A 21,462-nucleotide genomic window follows, 5' to 3' on the forward strand; every position below is an offset into this window, starting at 1 on the left:
TTGCTTAAATATCTGCAGGATAGTCTGACAAAAATGCATCAATTTTAGTGTAAATCAAACACACAGTTAACCTGCTGACTGTGTGGAATGTGGAAAGATCTTAACTGAAACCCTGAAACTATTAATACCTTAAAGTTTCTTTTGTTTCACTGATTTTTAATACTGGGCTAACAGTGGTGTCCCATGAAATGAGACAATACAGCTGAATCAAGGAAGCTGAGGGCAGAATTCATGAAGAGTCAGTCACAGATTCACTGTGACAGACTACAACCCATCCAAGTCCTCCAGAAATGGGCACAACCAAAAGTCAGGGTCACGGTGCATGTCCTGGGCCCATCAGGGACATGGTCAGTGTGTGTCTTAGCGCACTTGCCCTCCCACTATGTACTTGATGATTCCTAGTGTTTATTCATCACTGACATTAAATAATGGCATTTTACTTCTCCTTTTCCCAAAGATTAAGTTAATGGGGGCCATTTCTTTAAGTTTAAAATTTTCTCCCATAACATTTTCTTAACCTTGAGATATACTATTCTTTTCAGCCACCAGTCACTAGAAGCTAAGGTAGCCAGTTGTCCTCCAGCCTTTATGCCTCCTGCCAGCCTCATCTCAACATTAAATGTGATCAATGGGCTTATGTTTATAACTTTTATCTGCCCAAGTGGGATTTCTAAAAATCCCACTTTATGTATTTTTGGTAAAGACAAACCCACTTTAACACAGTCTTGTTCTGTATTTCCTAAATAATTTTTCACAAAATGTTAATTCCATTGGTTGTTAATAGAATTACCTAGAAAAAGATTTTGTTTTTAATAAAACAAGGGAGCAGGTACTGAATTTAACAAAGTTAAACTTTTTTTATATTTTATGTTTACTTTAGGAATTATCTAATCTGTTATCACTCTCATATTCAGTGTGATTCCTCAAGACAGGGATCAGGTATTTGATTTTTCTAGGCATATCTGATCATGGAAACTTCTTTTTCAGTGTACATTCAGGAACTTCTATTCTGTGAATGCTCTGTAGGAAATGCCAACCAAAAGGATCTAATGTTGCATGGTCTTATTGAGGAGAACAATATTTCATGGTATTCTGTGGAGGGTAAAGTACTTACTTTTAGGTGCTCCACAATTTTGAGCTATTATTTTTTAAATTACTATCATTTTTTTAAATCAGGCTGGTGGCAGTGCAGAGCGTAGACTGCTGCAGACTTGCCTGGCAGGGGTTCAGGAAGGGAAACAGTAGGAAAACTACGCAGCCTGAATTATGAAAGGACAGTCGAGCATGAAAAGAAGGACATGGGCTCAGGGTAGAACTGAGAGAACTTGTGTCTCATGGGATGTAAGCAGTGATGGAGAGGGGCACCAAGAATCTGTTCATTTATTCATGCAGCAAGTATTTACTGAGCACTTGTCACATGCCAGACACTGTTGTTCCAGGTACTGTGGATGCAGTGGTGAACAGGAGAGAAAATCCCAACCTCCTGAAATTTATATCCTTCCCATTTACATCTTATTTATATCTTTCCCATGCTTTAGGGGGACTGGGTGGGATGCTGTGCATGGAGAGAGGGAACACCTCACTTCAGAGAGAAGTAGCCCTGAGTCCTGATGGGCAGAGCAGGGACCCTCACACTCTGGAGGGTGCTGGGCACCTGATGTCCAGGTGGAGATGTTGGCGGGGATGAGTGAAATGCAATTGGATGTAGAATTCCACTTGTGGGTGAGTACTGAAACCCCAAGAACATTTACAGTTCTCACAAGGGAGTCAGTGTCGCAAAAGGGAAAACTTAAGGAGCCCTTGTGGAGAAAGGGCCAGGTGCACAAAGAAGTTTTTCAATAAATATTTAGTGAATATAAATACATGAGAGCAGCCTGAGAGACCATCAGTGAACCAGAAAGGAATAGTGTTAGGAAGACAACAAAGAAAAGAGTTTCAAAAATGAGGGTGGACTTCCCTGATGGTCCAGTGGTTAAGACTTCACCTTTCAATGCAGGAGGCATGGGTCCAATTTCAGTTTGGGGAGTGAAGATCCCACATGCCTCACAGCCAAAAATCCAAAACATGGAAAACAGAAACAATATTATAACCAATTCAAGAAAGATTTTTTTAAATGGTCTACATTAAAAAGAAAAAGTCTTTTTAAAAAAAAAAAAAAAAGCAAGGTGAGGTCAGTCAAACGCGGCAGTCTTACAGCTAGCCACCACAGCAAAAAACCCAGTTGGGGCATATCTTTCTCCTTCTGATTTAATTGCTAGCTTCACTGCTGCTCCTCTGGGAAGGCCTCTGGAACCCCCAGCTTATTATAAACAGTTTCTCGTAGCCTCAATCTCTTCACAGTCAGTCCACGCCTTTCCCATCTCATCTAAAATATGCACCTCCAGCTTCGTACAAAAATACAACAGCCCAGACATTTTCTCGAGGGAGGCAGCTCATCCTCCCACATCCTAACTAAACCTCTTGGGGTCCAGAGCCAGTCTTGGGAATGGATTTCTTACTTCTTACTTTACAACAACTCTCCAGCATGGAAATTTGTGGACGGCTGAGTCTCAGTTACTTCTTACTCTACCCTTCCTTTCGCTGCTGTCCACTGACCCAAAGGTCATTAGGATATCAGCACCTCACTTCCATTTTGTATTTCTATTCAAGTCCACCATTGTCCTGGTGATTTCTATGTCTCTGATGATGAAACATCTAGTATCAGCTTCAAAGTCCCTTCTTCTTTATCATAACATCTTTCACAGTCCACTCCTGCAGCCAGTTTTGTGGCCCCACCCTGGATTTTGTGATGACTGAGAACTCACCCATTTATGATCTCCTAAACTCCCAGCCCTCAATTCGTAGCCTCTTTCCCCCTCATTCCCTTGACTCCCCCCAGAAAGCTCCCCAGGACAATGGACTGAGGTCCAGCACACTCTGCTTGAACACTGGTCCCTTGATCATTTCCTTGGCCTCATCTCCTCACTCTGTGATTCATCTTTCATATTGCTCCCTTCTGAAACTTTCCGTAACCTTCATTGGAAGATGGCATTGCTGTTAAAAATCCATTCAGTAGTTTCCTCTCCTTATAGAGCAAAATGTAAACCTCAGAGCAGGTCAAGCCCTCCCAGCAGGACTTGGGAGACCTTTCATGGGCTGGTCTCCCCCTGCTCCTCTGGTCTCATGCCTTCTATGGCCCTCCCTGCATGCCCCAGACACACCTGTACCACACACAAACCACTCATCAATGCCAAATTGACAATGCTGCCAGAAGAGCCTCACATCCCCATCCACTAGTTTTACCCCCTTATCCCTTCCAACTCAGCCTTCTAAACCCAGATCCAGCTCCATCATCACGGCCTTGGGCCAATAGTTACAGTTCATCGATTTGGCCTGCATAGGCTCAGCATCCACTAAACCCTAGGCAGGCCTCCATCACAGATCCTATGAAGTTACCATGCATTTGGGTGACTATTTCTCTGTCTCTCAGATGGAAACCTTTCTAAGAAAGTATCCGTGTTTACTTCATCTCTTTCCCCCCAAGAACCTGGCTAGTATAGTCAATATTGTCAATAAGTGTTTGATAAGTCAATACAGATTTAGAAAACAAGAAGTGAGGGGGAAAGTTGAGTTTAGAGAATTCTAATTACATATGTTAGCTAATAAATTTTAAATTAAATGATCCAGATTCAAATTCCACCTTATCATCTACTGTTATATGACCTGGGACAAACCCCTAGGAATAACACAGGACATTCATTGAGTGTTTTTCTAAGGTTAGGCACTGTCTCATTCAAACCTGATAACAGTCCTTATCATGCCTGTTTTAGAGAGGAGGGAATGGTGGCTACATAGTTGAGTAACTTGCCCAAAATCACACCTATAAAAGCACAGAGCTGAGACTCAGATTTAAGCTACTGTCCAGAAACCTATGGTGTTATCACTCTGTCATGATGCTGCTGTGTCTTGACTCTCATGATCCCTTCCAGCCTACTTTAGTGGGGTGTTGCAAAGGTGAAAACGAGTTAATATGCATCACAGAAAAGTGCATTTCAAATGTGAGTTTTTATTATATGTTAAGTCATTAATTCACAAGCCCTCTTCCAACACTCTCCCCCAAAGGTAATTATTTGAACACCTTTAGTAGCTTAAAAGTAGTTGTTACATAGAATCTGAATTCAGCACAGGATTGGAGTCAATTACAGTTTCTGGTAAAGTTAATCTTTTCTAACTTATTATGAATATGATTAGACAAGAACCAGAAATTATTTCTGGCTCAGGGATAGAGAGAGCAAACTATTTCTTGAGCCCAAGACACAAAGACCATCCTCCCCAAGGCTTGAAGGTGGCATAATAAAGAGCTCCTGGAGTAATCTTTGCCGAGTTGCACTGTTAACATTCTCCTAAGGGACACCCTTGGCGCTAATTGCTCCAGTCTGACTCAGCCTGTAGAGCTCCCTGAATTAAGTGGGCGAATTGTAATTTTCAGTGGGACCATCTGGGACATCACCTTTAACCCTCCCCAGTGTGCATTCCAGCCCACTGTTCATTACACTGGGGACCCTATCGCCTCCACCCACCTCCTCTTATGAGTGTGAGAGTCTCCTTCTTCCACTGGAACCTGGCAGAGCATTTAGTGAACAGGGTAGGAGGAGTGGGGCAGTAGAAAATACTCTTTGCACCTGAGCACCAGAACCTCAAAATCCAGCTTTTTAATGTTACAACCTGTCAGGGAAGGTGCCAAGTTTTGAATTAACCATCACTGGGGTTCCAGGTTAGAAGCCCAGATTCCAATCCTCTTCTGCCAATTATTAGTTCTATGGAATTTAGCAACCATGTACACTCTTGGGCGAGTGTCCATGAGGAATGAGGGTAGGCACCCTGTGAGCCAATAAAAAGGAGGGCTCCCTCATTAAGACAGAGCAGGGGGTTAGAGGGGCTTCAGAGAAGCCTCACTTAGTTTTATCCAAATAAGCCAGAATTTGGGAGAGGGGAAAGATAGTGTCCATGAAACATGGACATGTGTAAGGGAACCTGGGAGTTGGGGAGAGTGTGTAGGTGTGAGGAGATGCTGAGGGACTGGAACATCATATGTAGGCAAAGGAAAATCAATAGGCAGTTTGGAGTAGGAGTGTTCTATGAGCTCTGGACTTTAGAATAATCACCCTTGACACTGCAGACAATTGGAGGTGATCACAGCTGGGGGCAGGGAGAGAAGTTAATAAGTCTCCATATTAACTAAGGCAAGAGATGAGGAAGCAACTATATAGGGATGGAATAACTTCTTTCAAATTAGAAAAATAAAAATAAGCAGCCAAAATAAAACCATTAAATAGAGGAACAAACAGAAGGAACCAGGTGAACAGTCCAGATTGGTCTGTAGCATTGTAAAACTGGTCCCTGTAGAGGCTTCTCTGCAAGTGTCTTCATGTAGTCTCCTGGCCAACAGTGGGTAACTCTTGAGCTGCATCACACACACACACACACACACACACACACACACACTTGCACATTCATGCACACACAAACATACATGTGTGAATGCATGTTCATATATGTGAGCACATGCAAATATGCGAGCATGCACACAGACACACAAGCGCACACATACACACAAGCTCACACATATACTGCATCACATACATGAATACACTCATGCACAAACATGCTCATGCATGCACACACATGGACCCCCTTGCAAATGCACTTAATCCATTAAAGAAAATATATCTATTAACCCTACTTTATGGGTAAGAAAATATAAATGTAAGCAGTTAAGTAATTGCCCACAGTTGCACACATATTAATTTCCTATTAGAAAAGGTTATTAAGATTCTGTTTAAAAAATGAGTAAACACATTCATCATTGCAACAAACAGAACTAAATATCTAGGAATAAACTTACCTAAGGAGATGAAAAAATTGTACACAGAAAATTATAAGATACTAATGAAAGAAATCAAAGATGACATGAACAGATGGAGAGATATTCCATGTTCCTGGGTAGGAAGAATCAATATTGTGAAAATGATTATACTACTAAACACAATCTACAGATTCAATGAGATCCCTGTCAAATTACCAATGGCATTTTTCACAGAACAAAACAAAAAATTTCACAATTCATATGGAAACACAAAAGACCCTGAATAGCCAAAGCAGTCTTGAGAAGGAACTATGGAACTGGAGGAATCAAGCTTCCTGACTTCAGGTTACACTACAAAGCTACAGTCATCAAGACAGCATGGTACTGACACAAAAACAGAACAAGACAATGGAACAAGATAGAAAGCCCAGAAATAAATCCATGAACCTATGGGTACCTTATTTTTTGTACAAAGGAGGCAAGAATATACAATGGGGCAAAGACAGCCTCTTCAGTAAATGGTGCTGGGAAAACTGGACAGCTACATGTAAAAGAGTGAAGTTAGAACACTTCCTAACACCATACACAAAGATAAACTCAAAATGGATTAAAGACCTACATGTAAGACCAAAAACTATAAAATTCTTAGAGGAAAACATAAGCAGAACACTCAGTGACATAAATCAAAGCAAGATCCTCTATGACCCTCCTCCTAGAGTAATGGAAATAAAAATAAAAGTAAACAAATGGGACCTGAATAAACTTAAAAGCTTTTGCACAGCAAAGGTGAAAGGTGAAAAGACAACCTTCAGAATGGGAGAAAATAATAGCAAGTGAAACAACTGACATAGGATTAATTTCCAAAATATACAAGCAACTCATACAACTCAACACTAGAAAAACAAACAGCTCAATCAAAAAGTGGGGAAAAGACCTAAACAGACATTTCTCCATAGAAGACATACAGATGACTAACAAGCACATGAAAAGATGCTCAACATTGCTTGTTTTTAGAGAAATGAAAATCAAAACTAGAATGAGCTATCACCTCACACTGGTCAGAACAGCCCTCATCAAAAAGTCTACAAACAATAAATGCTGGAACGGGCGTGGAGAAAAGGGAATGCTCTTGCACTGTTGGTGGGAATGTAAATTGATACAGCCACTATGAAAGACGGTATGGAGATTCCTTAAAAAACTAGGAATAAAACCACCATATGACCCAGCAATCCCACTCCTATGCATATACCCTGAGGCAACCAAAATTGAAAATGACACATGTATCCCATTGTTTATCACAGCACTATTTATGATAGCTAGAACATGGGAGAAACCTAGATGTCCATCAACAGATGAATGGATAAAGAAGTTATGGTACATATACACAATGGAATATTACTCAGCCATAAAAAGGAACGCATTTGAATCTAGACCCTACTAAACAGAGTGAAGTGTATCAGAAAGAGAAAGATAAATACCATATTCTATGCATATATATGGAATATAGAAAAATTGTACTGAAGAATTTATTTGTAGGGCTGCAATGAAGAAACAGACATAGAGATTAGGCTTAAGGACATGGGGTCAGGGGAGGAGAGAGTGAGATGTATGGAAAGAGTAACATGGAAATTTACATTACCATATATAAAATAGATAGCCAACAGGGATTTGCTGTATGGTTCAGGAAACTCAAACAGGGGCTCTGTGTCAACCTAGAGGAGTGGGATGGGGAAGGAGATGTTAGGGAGTTTCAAAAGGAAGGGGATATATGTATACCTATGGTTGATTCATACTGAGGTATGACAGAAAGCAACAAAATTCTATAAAGCAATTATCCTTCAAAAAAATTAATTAAAAAATGAGTAAAGAAAATACTATGCTTTTGAGATTCATCCTTAAAACAAAAGATATAAAAAGCTGAAGAGCAGAAAAGTGGGCAAAGATCTATCTATCTATCCATATGTATATACATGTAAATTCAAATCTTAAAGAAATGCTGTAATATTAATATTTAATAAAATAGAGATCAATAATGGACAAAATAGGCCAAAAAGGCATTTAAAAATACAAGTTTAACATTAAGGATAAGAATTTAATATTAAACAATATGCAGAAAGACATTATTTTAGTATTGCTAAACAGATAATTTAAAATGAAAAGATATTAGTCATCAATCTTTGTGTACTAAAAAATATTGTATCAAAATATGTCAAGCATATACTATTAGAAATGCAATTTGCAACAAAGACCTACTGTATAGCAGAAGAACTATATATGATATTTTTTAATTAATTTATTTTAATTGGAGGCTAATTACTTTACAATATTTTCATGGCTTTTGCCATACATTGACATGAATGAGGCATAGGTGTACATGTGTCCCCCATCCCAAACCCCCCTCCCACCTCCCTCCCCATCCCATCCCTCTGGGTTGTCCCAGTACACCAGCTTTGAGTGCCCTGCCTCATGCATCAAACTTGGACTGGTCATCTGTTTCACATATGGTAATATACATGTTTCAATGCTATTCTCTCAAATCATACCACCCTCACCTTCTCCCACAGAGTCCAAAAGTCTGTTCTTTATATCTGTGTCTCTTTTGCCGTCTCGCATATAGGGTCATCATTACCATGTTTCTAAATTCCATATATGTGCATTAATATACTGTACTGGTGTTTTTCTTTCTGACTTACTTCACTCTGTATAATAGGCTCCAGGTTCATCCATCTCATTAGAACTGATTCAAATGTGTTCTTTTATAATAGCTGAGTTATATTCCATTGTGTATATGTACCACAACTTTCTTATCCATTCATCTGCTGATGGACATCTAGGTTGCTTCCATGTCCTAGCTATTGTAAACAGTGGTGCAATGAACATTGGGGTACATGAGTCTCTTTCAGTACTGGTTTCCTCAGTGTGTATGCCCAGCAGTGGGATTGCTAGGTCAGTCTTATGGAAGTTCTATTTTCAGTTTTTTAAGGAATCTCCACACTGTTCTCCATAGTGGCTGTACTAGATTGCATTCCCACCAACAGTGTAAGAAGGTTCCCTTTTCTCCACACCCTCTCCAGTATTTATTGTTTGTAGACTTTTTGATAGCAGCCATTCTGACTGGTGTGAGATGGCACCTCATTGTGGTTTTGATTTGCAGTTCTCTGATAATGAGTGATGTTGAAAAAACACATTTTTTCATGTGTTTGTTAGACATCTGTATGTCTTGCTTGGAGAAATGTCTGTTTAGTTCTTTGGCAAATTTTTTGATTTGGTCATTTATTTTTCTGGTATTGAGCTACATGAGCACTACATAATGATCAAAGGATCAAACCAAGAAGATGATATAACAATTATAAATATATATGCACCCAACATAGGAGCACCACAACATGTAAGGTAAATGCTAACAAGTATGAAAGGGGAAATTAACAGTAACACAAGAATAGTGGGAGACTTTAATACCCCACTTACACCTATGGATAGATCTACCAAACAGAAAATTAGCAAAGAACACAAACTTTAAATGATACAATGGACCAGTTAGTCCTAATTGATATCTATAGGACATTTCACCCCAAAACAATGATTTTCACACTTTTCTCAAGTGCACATGGAACATTCTCCAGAATAGATCACCTCCTGGGCCATAAATCTAGCCTTAGTAAATTTAAAAAAAAAAAAAACTGAAATTAATTCAAACATCTTTTCTGATCACAATGCAGTAAGATTAGATTTCAACTACAGGGAAAAAAAACCATTAAAAATGCAAACATACGGAGGCTAAATAACATGCTTCTGAATAATCAACAAACCATGGAAGAAATCAAAAAGGAAATCAAAATATGCATAGAAACAAATGAAAATGAAAGCACATCAACCCAAAACCTATGAGATTCAGTAAAAGCAGTGCTAAGGGGAAGGTTCACAGCATTACAAGCTTATCTCAAGAAACAAGAGGAAAATCAAATAAATAACCTAACTTTACACCTAAAGCAACTAAAAAAAGAAGACATGGAGAACCCCAGGGTTAACTGAAGGAAGGAAATCATAAAAATTAGAGCAGAAATAAATGTAAAAGAAACAAAGGAGAGTATAATAAAAATCAACAAAACAAAAAGCTGGTTCTTTGAGAAGATAAATAAAATAGACAAACCATTAGCCAGACTCATCAAGAAAAAAGGGAGAAGAATCAAATCCACAAAATTAGAAGTGAAAATGAGGAAGTCACAACAGACAACAAGGGAAAACAAAGGATCATAAGAGACTATTATCAGCAACTATATGCCAATAAAATGGACAACTTGGAAGAAATCAACGAACTCTTAGAAAAGTATAACCTTCCAAAACCAAACCAGGAAGAAATAGAAAATCTTAATAAAAAATCTTCCAACAAACAAAAGCACAGGACCAGATGGCTTCACAGGTGAATTTTGCCAAAAATTTAGAGAAGAGCTAACACCTATCCTGGGGAAACATTGGAAAGGGTCAGACTTTACTTTTTTGGGCTCCAAAATCACTGAAGATGGTGATTGCAGCCATGAAATTAAAAGGCGCTTACTCCTTGGAAGGAAAGTTATGACCAACCTAGATAGCATATTAAAAAGCAGAGGCATTACGTTGCCAACAAAGGTCCGTCTGATCAAGGCTATGATTTTTCCAGTGGTCATGTATGGATGTGAGAGTTGGACTGTGAAGAAAGCTGAGCACTAAAAAATTGATGCTTTTGAACTGTGGTGTTGGAGAAGACTCTTGAGAGTCCCTTGGACTGCAAGGAGATCCAACTAGTCCATCCTGAAGGAGATCAGTCCTGGGTGTTCATTGGAAGGACTGATGCTGAAGCTGAAACTCCAATACTTTGGCCACCTCATGCAAAGAGTTGACTCATTGGAAAAGACCCTGATGCTGGGAGGGATTGGGGGCAGGAGGAGAAGGGGACGACAGAGGATGAGATGGCTGGATGCCATCACCAACTCGATGAACTTAAGTTTGTGTAAACTCCGGGAGTTTGCGATGGACAGGGAGGCCTGGCATGCTGCAATTCATGGGGTCGCAAAGAGTCGGACACGACTGAGTGACTGAACTGAACTGAACACCTATCCTACTCAAACTCTTCCAGAAAATTGCAGAGGAAGGTAAACTCCTGAACTCATTTTTGACACCACCACCAAATACCCTAATACCTAATACCAAAACTGGACAAAAATGCCACACACAAAAAGGGAAACTACAGGCCAGTATCATTGATAAACATAGATGCAAAAATCCTTAATAAAATTCTAGCAAGCAGAAACCAATAACGTATTAAAAAGATCATACATCATGACCAAGTGGGCTGTAGCCCAGGAATTCAAGGATTCTTCAGTATTCACAAGTCAATCAAAGTGATATACCATATTAACAAATTGAAAGATAAAAAACATATGATTATCTCAATAGATACATAGAAAGCCTTTGACAAAATTCAACATCCATGTATGATAAAAAAAAAAAAAACCCTCCAGAAAGCAGGCATAGAAGGAACATACCTCAGCATAATAAAAGCCATGTGATAAACCCACAGCAAACATTATCTTCAATGGTGAAAAATTGAAAGCATTTCCCCTAAAGTCAGGAACAAGACAAGGGTGCGCACTCTCACCACTACTCTTCAACACAGTTTTGGAAGTTTTAGCCACAGCAATCAGAGCAGAAAAAGAAATAAAAGGAATCCAGATTGGAAAAGAAGAAGTTAAACTCTCACTGTTTGCAGATGACATGATCCTCTACATAGAAAATCCTAAAGACACCACCAGAACATTTTTAGAGCTAATCAATGGATATAGTAAATTTCCAAGATACAAAATTAATACACAGAAATCTCTTGCATTCCTATTAACAATGAGAAAACAGGGAAATTAAGGAAATAATCCCATTTTCCATAGTGATGAAAAGAATAAAATACTTAGGACTAAATCTACCTAAAGAAAGAAAAGATCTATATATAGAAAACTATAAAACACTGATAAAAGAATTCAAAGGTGACACAAATAGATGGAGAAATATACCATGTTCATGGATTGGAAGAATCAATATAGTGAAAATGAGTACTCTACCCAAAGCAACCATGGATTCAATGCAATCCCTATCAAGCTACCAATGGTATTTTTCAGAGAACTATAACAAATAATTTCACAATTTGTATGGAAATACAAAAAACCTCGAATAGCCAAAGCAATCTTGAGAAAGAAGAATGGAACTGGAGGAATCAATCTGCCTGATTGAAGACTATACTACAAAGCTACAGTCATCAAGACAGTATGGCCCTGGCACAAAGACAGAAATAGAGATTAGTAGAACAAAATAGAAAGTCCAGAGATAAATCCATGCAGCTATGGACACCTTATCTTTGGCAAAGGAGGCAAGGATATACAATGGAAAAAAGACAACCTCTTTAACAAGTGGTGCTGGGAAACCTGGTCAACCACTTGTAAAAGAATGAAAGTAGAACACTTTCAAATACCATACACAAAAATAAACTCAAAATGGATTAAAGATCTAAATGTAAGACCGGAAACTATAAAACTCCTAATGGAAAGCATAGGCAAAACACTCTCTGACGTAAATCACAGCAAGATCCTCTATGACCCACCTCCCAGAGTAATGGAAATAAAAGCAAAAATTAAAAAATGAGACCAAATTAAACTTAAAAGTGATCAGGATGGGGAACACATGTAAATCCATGGCTGATTCATGTCAATATATGGCAAAAACCACTACAATATTGTAAAGTAATTAGCCTCCAACTAATAAAAATAAATGAAAAAAAAAAAAAACTTAAAAGCATTTACACACTCAACACAATAAAACGTTTGCACATGAAAGAAACTATAAGCAAGGTGAAGAGACAGCCTTCAGAGTAGGAGAAAATAATAACAAATGAAGCAACCAACAAAGAATTAATCTCAAATATATGTATATATATGATACACTTTAATAACCTACAAGAGAAAATAATCTAAAAAAGAATGTGTGTGTGTGTGTGTGTGTGTGTGTGTGTGTGTGTCTGAAACACTGTGCTGTACACATAAAACTAATATGATGTAAATCAAATATACTTCAATAAAAAAATAAAATTTACAGAAGAATAAATTTACAAAAGCACAATGGAGTATGCTGATTTGAATATACCTATATTAGTTATGGTTTTCCAGGAAACAAAACTAACAAATTGTAAATATATATAGAAAGATTTCTTTTTAGGAATTGTTCATGGCATTGTAGAGGCTGACGAGTTGAAAATCTTAAAGGTGGACCAGCAATCTGTAGACTCAGGGACGAGTTGAAGTTCAAGTCCAGAGGCAATATGTTACTGGAATATCCTTCTCCTTGGGGTATGACAGTTTTTGTTTGTTTGTTTGTTTGTTTTCTATTAAGGCCTTCAACTGATTGGTTGAGACCCACCCACATTGTGGAGGGCAATCTGTTTTACTCAAAGTCTACTGATTTATATATTATTGTCAACTGAAAAATACCTTCAAATAAATATCTAGAATAAGGTTTGATCAAATATCTGGGTACCATGGCCTAACCAAATAATTGAACACATGAAGTTAACTATCATAATTCTTTATAAATACTTGACTGTCAAATAAGAGCAAAGCAAGAGCATTGGTGTTATTAATAATACATTACAGGGGAACTTTAATTTCATATATTTACTTATACATATGTATTCAAGCTCTATACAGTCAGCAAAAACAAGACTGGGAGCTGACTGTGGCTCAGATCATGAACTCCTTATTGCCAAATTCAGACTGAAATAGAAGAAAGTGGAGAAAACCACTGAACCATTCAGGTATGACCTAAATCAAATACCTTATGACTATACAGTGGAAGTGAGAAATAGATATAAGGGACTAGATCTGATAGAGAGAATGCCTGATGAACTATGGATGGAGGTTCATAACGTTGTACAGGAGACAGGAATCAAGAACATGCCCAAGAAAAAGAAATGCAAAAAAGCAAAATGGTTGTCTGAGGAGGCCTTACAAATAGCTGAGAAAAGAAGGGAAGCGAAAAGCAAAGGAGAAAAGGAAAGATATACCCATTTGAATGCAGAGTTCCAAAGAATAGCAAGGAGAGATAAGAAAGCCTTCCTCAGCAATCAATGCAAAAAAAAACAGAGGAAAACAACAGAATGGGAAAGGCTAGAGGTCTCTTCAAGAAAATTAGAGATACCACTGGTCATAGCAAACACCCTCTTCCAACAACACAAGAGAAGACTCTACACATGGACTTCACCAGATGGTCAACACCGAAGTCAGATTGATTATATTCTTTGCAGCCAAAGATGGAGAAGCTCTATACATTCAGCAAAAACAAGCCCAGGAGCTGACTGGCTCAGATCATGAACTCCTTATTGCCAAATTCAGACTTAACCTGAAGAAAGTAAGAATAACCACTAGACCATTCAGGTATGACCTAAATCAAATCCTTATGACTATACAGTGGAAGTGAGAAATAGATTTAAGGGACTAGATCTGATAGACAGAGTGCCTGATGAACTATGGACCCAAGTTCGTGACACTGTACAGGAGACAGGGATCAAGACCATCCCCATGGGAAAAAAATGCAAAAAGGCAAAATGGTTGTCTGAGGAGGCCTTACAAATAGCTGTGAAATGAAGAGAAGCGAAAAGCAAAGGAGAAAAGGAAAGATATTCCCATTTGAATGCAGAGTTCCAAAGAATAGCCAGGAGAGATAAGAAAGCCTTCCTCAGCAATCAGTGCAAAGAAATAGAGGAAAACAACAGAATGGGAAGGACTAGAGATCTCTTCAAGAAAATTAGAGATACCAAGGGAACATTTCATGCAAAAATGGGCTCAATAAAGGACAGAAATGGTATGGACCTAACAGAAGCAGAAGATATTAAGAAGAGGTGGCAAGAATACACAGAAGAATTGTACAAAAAAGATCTTCACAACCCAGATAATCACGATGGTGTGATCACTCACCTACAGCCAGACATCCTGGAATGTGAAGTCAAGTGAGCCTTAGAAAACATCACTACGAACAAAGCTAGTGGATGTGATGAAATTCCAGTTGAGCTATTTCAAATCCTGAAAGATGATGCTGTGAAAGTGTTGCACCCAATATGCCAGCAAATTTGGAAAATTCAGCAGTGGCCACAGGACTGGAAAAGGTATGTTTTTATTCCAATCCCTAAGAAAGGCAATCCCAAAGGCAATCAAACTACTGCACAATTGCACTCATCTCACACGCTAGTAAAGTAATGCTCAAAATTCTCCAAGCCAGGCTTCAGCAATACGTGAACCAAGAACTTCCAGATGTTCAAGCTGCTTTTAGAAAAGGCAGAGGAACCAGAGATCAAATTGCCAACATCCGCTGGATAACTGAAAAAGCAAGAGAGTTCCAGAAAAACATCTATTTCTGCTTTATTGACTATGCCAAAGCCTTCAACTATGTGGCTCACAATAAACTGTGGAAAATTCTGAAAGAGATGGGAATACCAGACCACCTGACCTGCCTCTTGAGAAACCTGTATGCAGGTCAGGAAGCAACAGTTAGAACTGGACATGGAACAACAGACTGGTTCCAAATAGGAAAAGGAGAATATCAAGCCTGTATATTGTCACCCTGCTTATTTAACTTATATGCAGAGTACATCATGAGAAACACTGGGCTGGAAGAAGCACAAGCTGGAATGAAGATTGCCAGGAGAAATATCAATAACCCCAGATATGCAGATGACACCACCCTTATGGCAGAAAGTGAAGAACTAAAGAGCCTCTTGATGAAAGCAAAAGAGGAGAGTGAAAAAGTTGGCTTAAAGCTCAACATTCAGAAAACTAAGATCATGGCATCTGGTCCCATCACCTCATGGGAAATAGATGAGGAAACAGTGGAAACAGTGGCTGACTTTATTTTTCTGGGCTCCAAGATCACTGCAGATGGTGACTGCAGCCATGAAATTAAAAGACGCTTACTCCTAGTAAGGAAAGTTATAAGCAATCTAGACAGCATATTAAAAAGCAAAGACATTACTTTGTCAACAAAGGTCCATCTACTCAAGGCTATGGTTTTTCCGGTGATCATGTATGGATGTGAGAGTTGGACTATAAAGAAAGTTGAATGCTGAAGAATTGATGCTTTTGAACTGTGGTGTTGGAGAAGACTCTTGAGAGTCCCTTGGACTGCAAGGAGATCCAACCAGTCCATCCTCAAGATCAGTCCTGGGTGTTCACTGGAAGGACTGATGCTGAAGCTGAAACTCCAATACTTTGTCACCTAATGCGAAAAGCTGACTCATTTGAAAAGACCCTGATGCTGGGAAAGATTGAGGGCAGGAGGAGATGACAGAGGAAAAGATTGTTGGATGTCATCACCAACTCGACGGACATGGGTTTGGGTGGACTCCGGGAGTTAGTGATGGACAGGGAGGCCTGCCATGCTGTGGTTCATGGGGTCGCAGAGTGTTGGACACAACTGAGCGACTGAACTGCCTGACTGATCATGTATACATGTGCATGTTTATATAGCTGAACTCTGTACTCCAAAAGTATAAATAACACGATTCTTTTCCATGGGCCATGTCACACTTCAAAAGTACTGATTATATATCATAAAAGAACTAAATGAAAGAGAACTAGAAACTTACCTGCCAGTCCAGTGGTTGAGATTTTACCTCCAAATGAGTGGTAAGAGCTCAATCCCTAATCAGAGAGATGAGACCTCACATGCCTCACAGCTAAAAAACCAAAACATAAAAGAATAAAACCAGAAACCATATTGTAACAAATTCTAAAAGACTCTGAAGAGCTAAATGAATACTGTATAAGCTAAAATGAATATGCTGAAATTTAATTCTATAATTTATTTTGAAATGCTCCAACCACTTTGAAGTGATTTTAAAAATCTACTCTCATAATAACTCATAGATCAAAGGAGAAATAAAATTTTCATTAGTATAAGGTTTAGAAAAGAACAATATAGAAGACTCCAGTAAATACATATTGGGTGAGTCCAAAATTAATCTCAAAGAAAAACTAATGAATCTCAAGTTCTTTAAGCATTAGACACAAATGAATGGAAATAAATAATACCATCCCCTTTAATTAAAGAATAAAAATGGAAAATCCTAAATAAATCAAAATTCAAGAATGAAAAAACAATAGATATATAATCCAGAAAAAAGCTAGAAATATTTTCCAAAAATTGAATACCTTCAATAATAGCATCAGGCCTAGAGAGTTTTATAGGCAAAGGTAATTTAAATTTTTAAGAGACAGGAAACTTCCATGTTACATGAGATGTAACTTTTTATGATTTCTGATTCATTTTAGAAAGCTAGAGTAAGCCTGATTTTGAAAAATAGTCCAACAATGTTCATCTCTGAGTGAAAGTGAAAGTTGCTCATGCATGTCCGACTCTTTGTAATGCCATGGACTATAGCCCACCAGGCTCCTCTGTCCATGGAATTTTCCAGACAAGAATACTGGGGTGGCTTGCCATTCCCTTTTCCAGGGAATCTTCCTGACCCAGGGATCGAACCCAGGTTTCCTGCATTGCAGGAATATTCTTTACCTTTTGAGCCACCAGGGAAGTCCCTGTTATCCTCTGAAATAAACTTTAAACAAATCTTTTTGAATATACATGCAAAAAACGTTTTGAAGGATCATTTCAACAACTCAGTTGAATTTATTTCCGTATTAGTATGTATCACTTTGTTTCATTAAAAACTAAAATTTCATTAAAACTAAATCATTTGATGAAAGTTAAGAAAACATTTGATGAAATTCAACCAATTATAGGAGAATTATCATAATATTAAAAGAAGAGAGAGAGAGTATCTTGTAGACAGAGTGTTCTAGCAAAAGGATCAGAATAAGTTTCTCACCAAAAATGTAGAATCCTGAGCCTCATCCTAAACATTTACATTGTGGAAACAAATTCTCAGATTATGCATTTTTAACAAGAACACAAAAAATTGTTACACACACTGAAATTTGAGAACCACTAATCTAAACCAAATTAGCTAATGTCATAGTTAACACTGAAATAATAAAGGCTTTCCCCATTAAGTCAAGAAAAATATAAGAGTGCCTGCTTTCAGTCCAATTAATTATATCAACTCTGAAAAGTTTGGTTATTGGAATAAAGGAGACAAATTAAAAAATAACACATATAAATATTTGACAATGAGATCTAACATTATTATTGTTTGAATAATTATCATCTGGTAAACTCCAATAAACTAAAGATTCCTTATAATGAATAAGAGCAAGTAGTAATTTGGCTGGATAAAAATGGGGTATACAAAAATGAATTTCTTATATACTAGCAACTAGTTAGAAACAATGGGGAAAAAAGACTCAATTTACAATGGAAGAAATAGATGTATAGGAATAAACTTATCGAAAATTGTTTAGAGTCATTGTAAAAAAGACTTTAAAACTTTACAAAGGCACATAAAAATATATTTGAACAAACAGAGAGAAATAACATTTTCTTAGAAAGAAAGACTTAATATCATAAAATACCAATTAACCCATAAATGATTTAGAATTTGGCCATCAAATTTTTAAAACTCAAACACTATTGTCTAAAAATACCTAGAAAAAAATAAACACATAAGTCTAGCCAGAAAAATTACTATTAAGAAAAATGAACATGAAAGACTAGCTTTAAAAATTATGAAAACTAATGGCAGGGAATTCATCTACCCAATATTAAAATCTAACATACAGCTATAGGAATTAAAATTATTTATTATTGGTGCAGAAATAGTTGGAAAATTTAGACACCAAAGACAATTTAAATAATAGAATGAAGACTACCATGCTTTCCAGGTTCCTTTCTGATCACCTTTAGGGCTGCAGTCTCTAAAAGCTGGAGTGTCCAGTGCTCCATCTTAAAACTCTCTCCTCTCTGTTACACTCATCCCTGGGGAACCTCATTTGTTTTCATGGCTTCAAGCACTTCTGCACTTTTAAACAGTAAATTTTTATTTCTTACACTTGCTCTCCTAAAACTCCAGGTTCCTATTTCCATTTGCCTGCTCAACTTCCTCCTTGGATGTTTTGTCAGCATCACAAATGTTGCTCATTCAAATCCAATTACTTATTTTTCCACTAAAATTGCTTCTCCTCTAATTCCCCAATCTTAAAAATAGTCACCCATCCTTTAGCTGCTCACATTAAAAGATCTAGAGAGCTATTTTGATCCCTCTCTTTCTCTAAAACCCCATACAAGTCCATTAGGAAATCTGGTGCACCTACCTTCAAAATATATCTTGAATACAACCACTTCTCATTACTGTTACCACCCTATTCTAAGCCCTGTCTTCTCTCACCTGGATCATTGCAAGAGCCTCCACAGTGCTCTGCCTGTGCCCCCTCTTAATTCCTTCAGTTGGCTTCCTATATGGCAGCCAGAATGAGTCTTGTAAACCCAATAACTAGCCATTTGGTTCTTCTGCTCAGAACCTACTGATAACTTCCAATCACATTTAGAATAAATATCTTTACCTTGGTTCACCATGGCTCGCAGATGCTCTGGAGCTGGCTCTACTGGTATGCAGGCAAATGTTCAACAACCAAAGAAAACAAATGTATTCACATACATTCATAATTTTATTATAAATTTTACTATAAAAGATGTGTAGTGTACATTTGTGAATGTAATGAACTATACAGTATCCTTCATCGCAAATCCTATATATCAAATTGATAGTCACAGATTGTTCATATTGTTTGTATGTGTGAGTGTGTGTGTGTGTGTGTGTGTGTGCGCGCGCCACACTCTTGGATCCTTAGCAAAATTATAGCTGCAACTGATGAATGAACACAGTTCCAAAAGGAAGGTTGGTTGATAAGTTTCTTTATATTAATGAGTAAAAAGAAGTTGAAACAATGAAAATGTATGCTGGACTTCCACCTGCTCATCAGTGAAAAAAACAGTTTCTTTGCTGAATTGAATTATAATTTCTAAATACTGGAGGAATATTTCATTGATGTTTTGGAAATTCACAATGTAGCAGCTAGAAACACACACTTTTAATCTACATTACAAACATTTTTCTCCATCACTTTAAGTCTAGACAATCAACAAAATGATAAATGAGGCCTTGATTTGTAGAATTAGCTGATTTCTGTGCTGTAAGTAGTCACATCATGGCTGACTTCATGCTACCAACATGACATCATTGAGTTGTGAAGAGATGTGCAGTAGCCCTCCTCTACGTAGCATTTCCAAAATATAGACACCATGAACTTCAAGAGCTAAGAAAACTGTCACCTGTAGAAAAAACAATTAGGAAGGGATGAACTCTGAATAGATTTTACCTTCATTGTTTTTCATATTCACTGTTTATTTACTTCAGAATGATGATTTAAACATATTAACAACTGATTAATTAAAGTACAACCAGTTCCAGGAACAAATGAACTTCTAAACCTCCATGGATTAATATGATAGAGGTTTTGTTCTTGCTCAAGTAATGTCCGATTGACCAGCAATTTACTATGTGATCGCTTGGGATTCCAGGTCCTTTCATGGTGTGGCTCCCTTCTTCTCTTGAGTTTTGGGCTTCCCCTGTGGCTCAGCTGGTAGAGAATCTGCCTGCAATGCGGGAGACCTGTGTTGGGAAGAGCCCCTGTAGAAGGGAAATACCCATTCCAGTATTCTGGCCTGGAGAATTCCATGGGCTGTAGAGTCAATGGGGTCCCTAAGAGTTGAAAACTACTGAGCGACTTTCACTTTCACTTTCTGCTTCACTGGGGAATTGGAGAAGAAACTGGGACCAGCATAAACCCTTTTTTTCATTGATGTATACTTAATGTACAATATAACTTTCAGTAACCAATAAGGGCATCACCCAGATTCCCCTTATTGGTTATTGCCTATAGCTCTTTTTAAGATGTCCAAACATTGCCTGAGGCAAAGAACTAAGTTCTCCCTCCACTGTCTTTTATGCTCTCAACTCGGCCCATTGCTTGAACTTACCTTTATATTATCCGACTGTTTTTATGGTCTATAGAACAAACAGTAGCTGGTTTTTATATTGGGGCTTCTGCTATGCAGGGCCTCTTATGGATAAAGTAAGAAAATTGTCTCATTTTAGTGGAAAGAGTCATGACATTTAGACAGTTCAGCAATAGAAGTGAACTTCGAATTAGTCCAAAAGCAGAGATGCTGCTTGCCATGTGCTGTAAGTCCACAGAGACACTTCTCAGGACATGAATTCCATTTTATTTGAGAATTTTGTTGTGCAACTTCCTCTTTATCACAACTTCTTTCTGATATCACCCATATTATATTACAGGTAGTTCAGATCTTAATATAAATTTCCACTCTTAAGCTATGGGGACTGTTTATGTGTGTTAACTTGGCTCAGTCGTGTCCAACTCCCAGTGATCCCATGGACTGAAGCCCGCCAGGCTCCTTTGTCCATGGGACTCTCCAGGCAAGAATACCGGAGTAGGCCATCACACCCCTCTCCAGGGGTTCCCCCAACCCAAGGATCAAACCCGTGTCTCTTCCATCTCCTGCACTGGCAAGCAGGTTCCCCACAACCAGCTCCATGGGGACTGTTCGTACCAGAGTGTAAGTTTAGAAGGTAT

The sequence above is a fragment of the Dama dama genome, chromosome 19, assembly GCF_033118175.1.
Source record: "Dama dama isolate Ldn47 chromosome 19, ASM3311817v1, whole genome shotgun sequence".
NCBI classification, from domain to species: domain Eukaryota; kingdom Metazoa; phylum Chordata; class Mammalia; order Artiodactyla; family Cervidae; genus Dama; species Dama dama.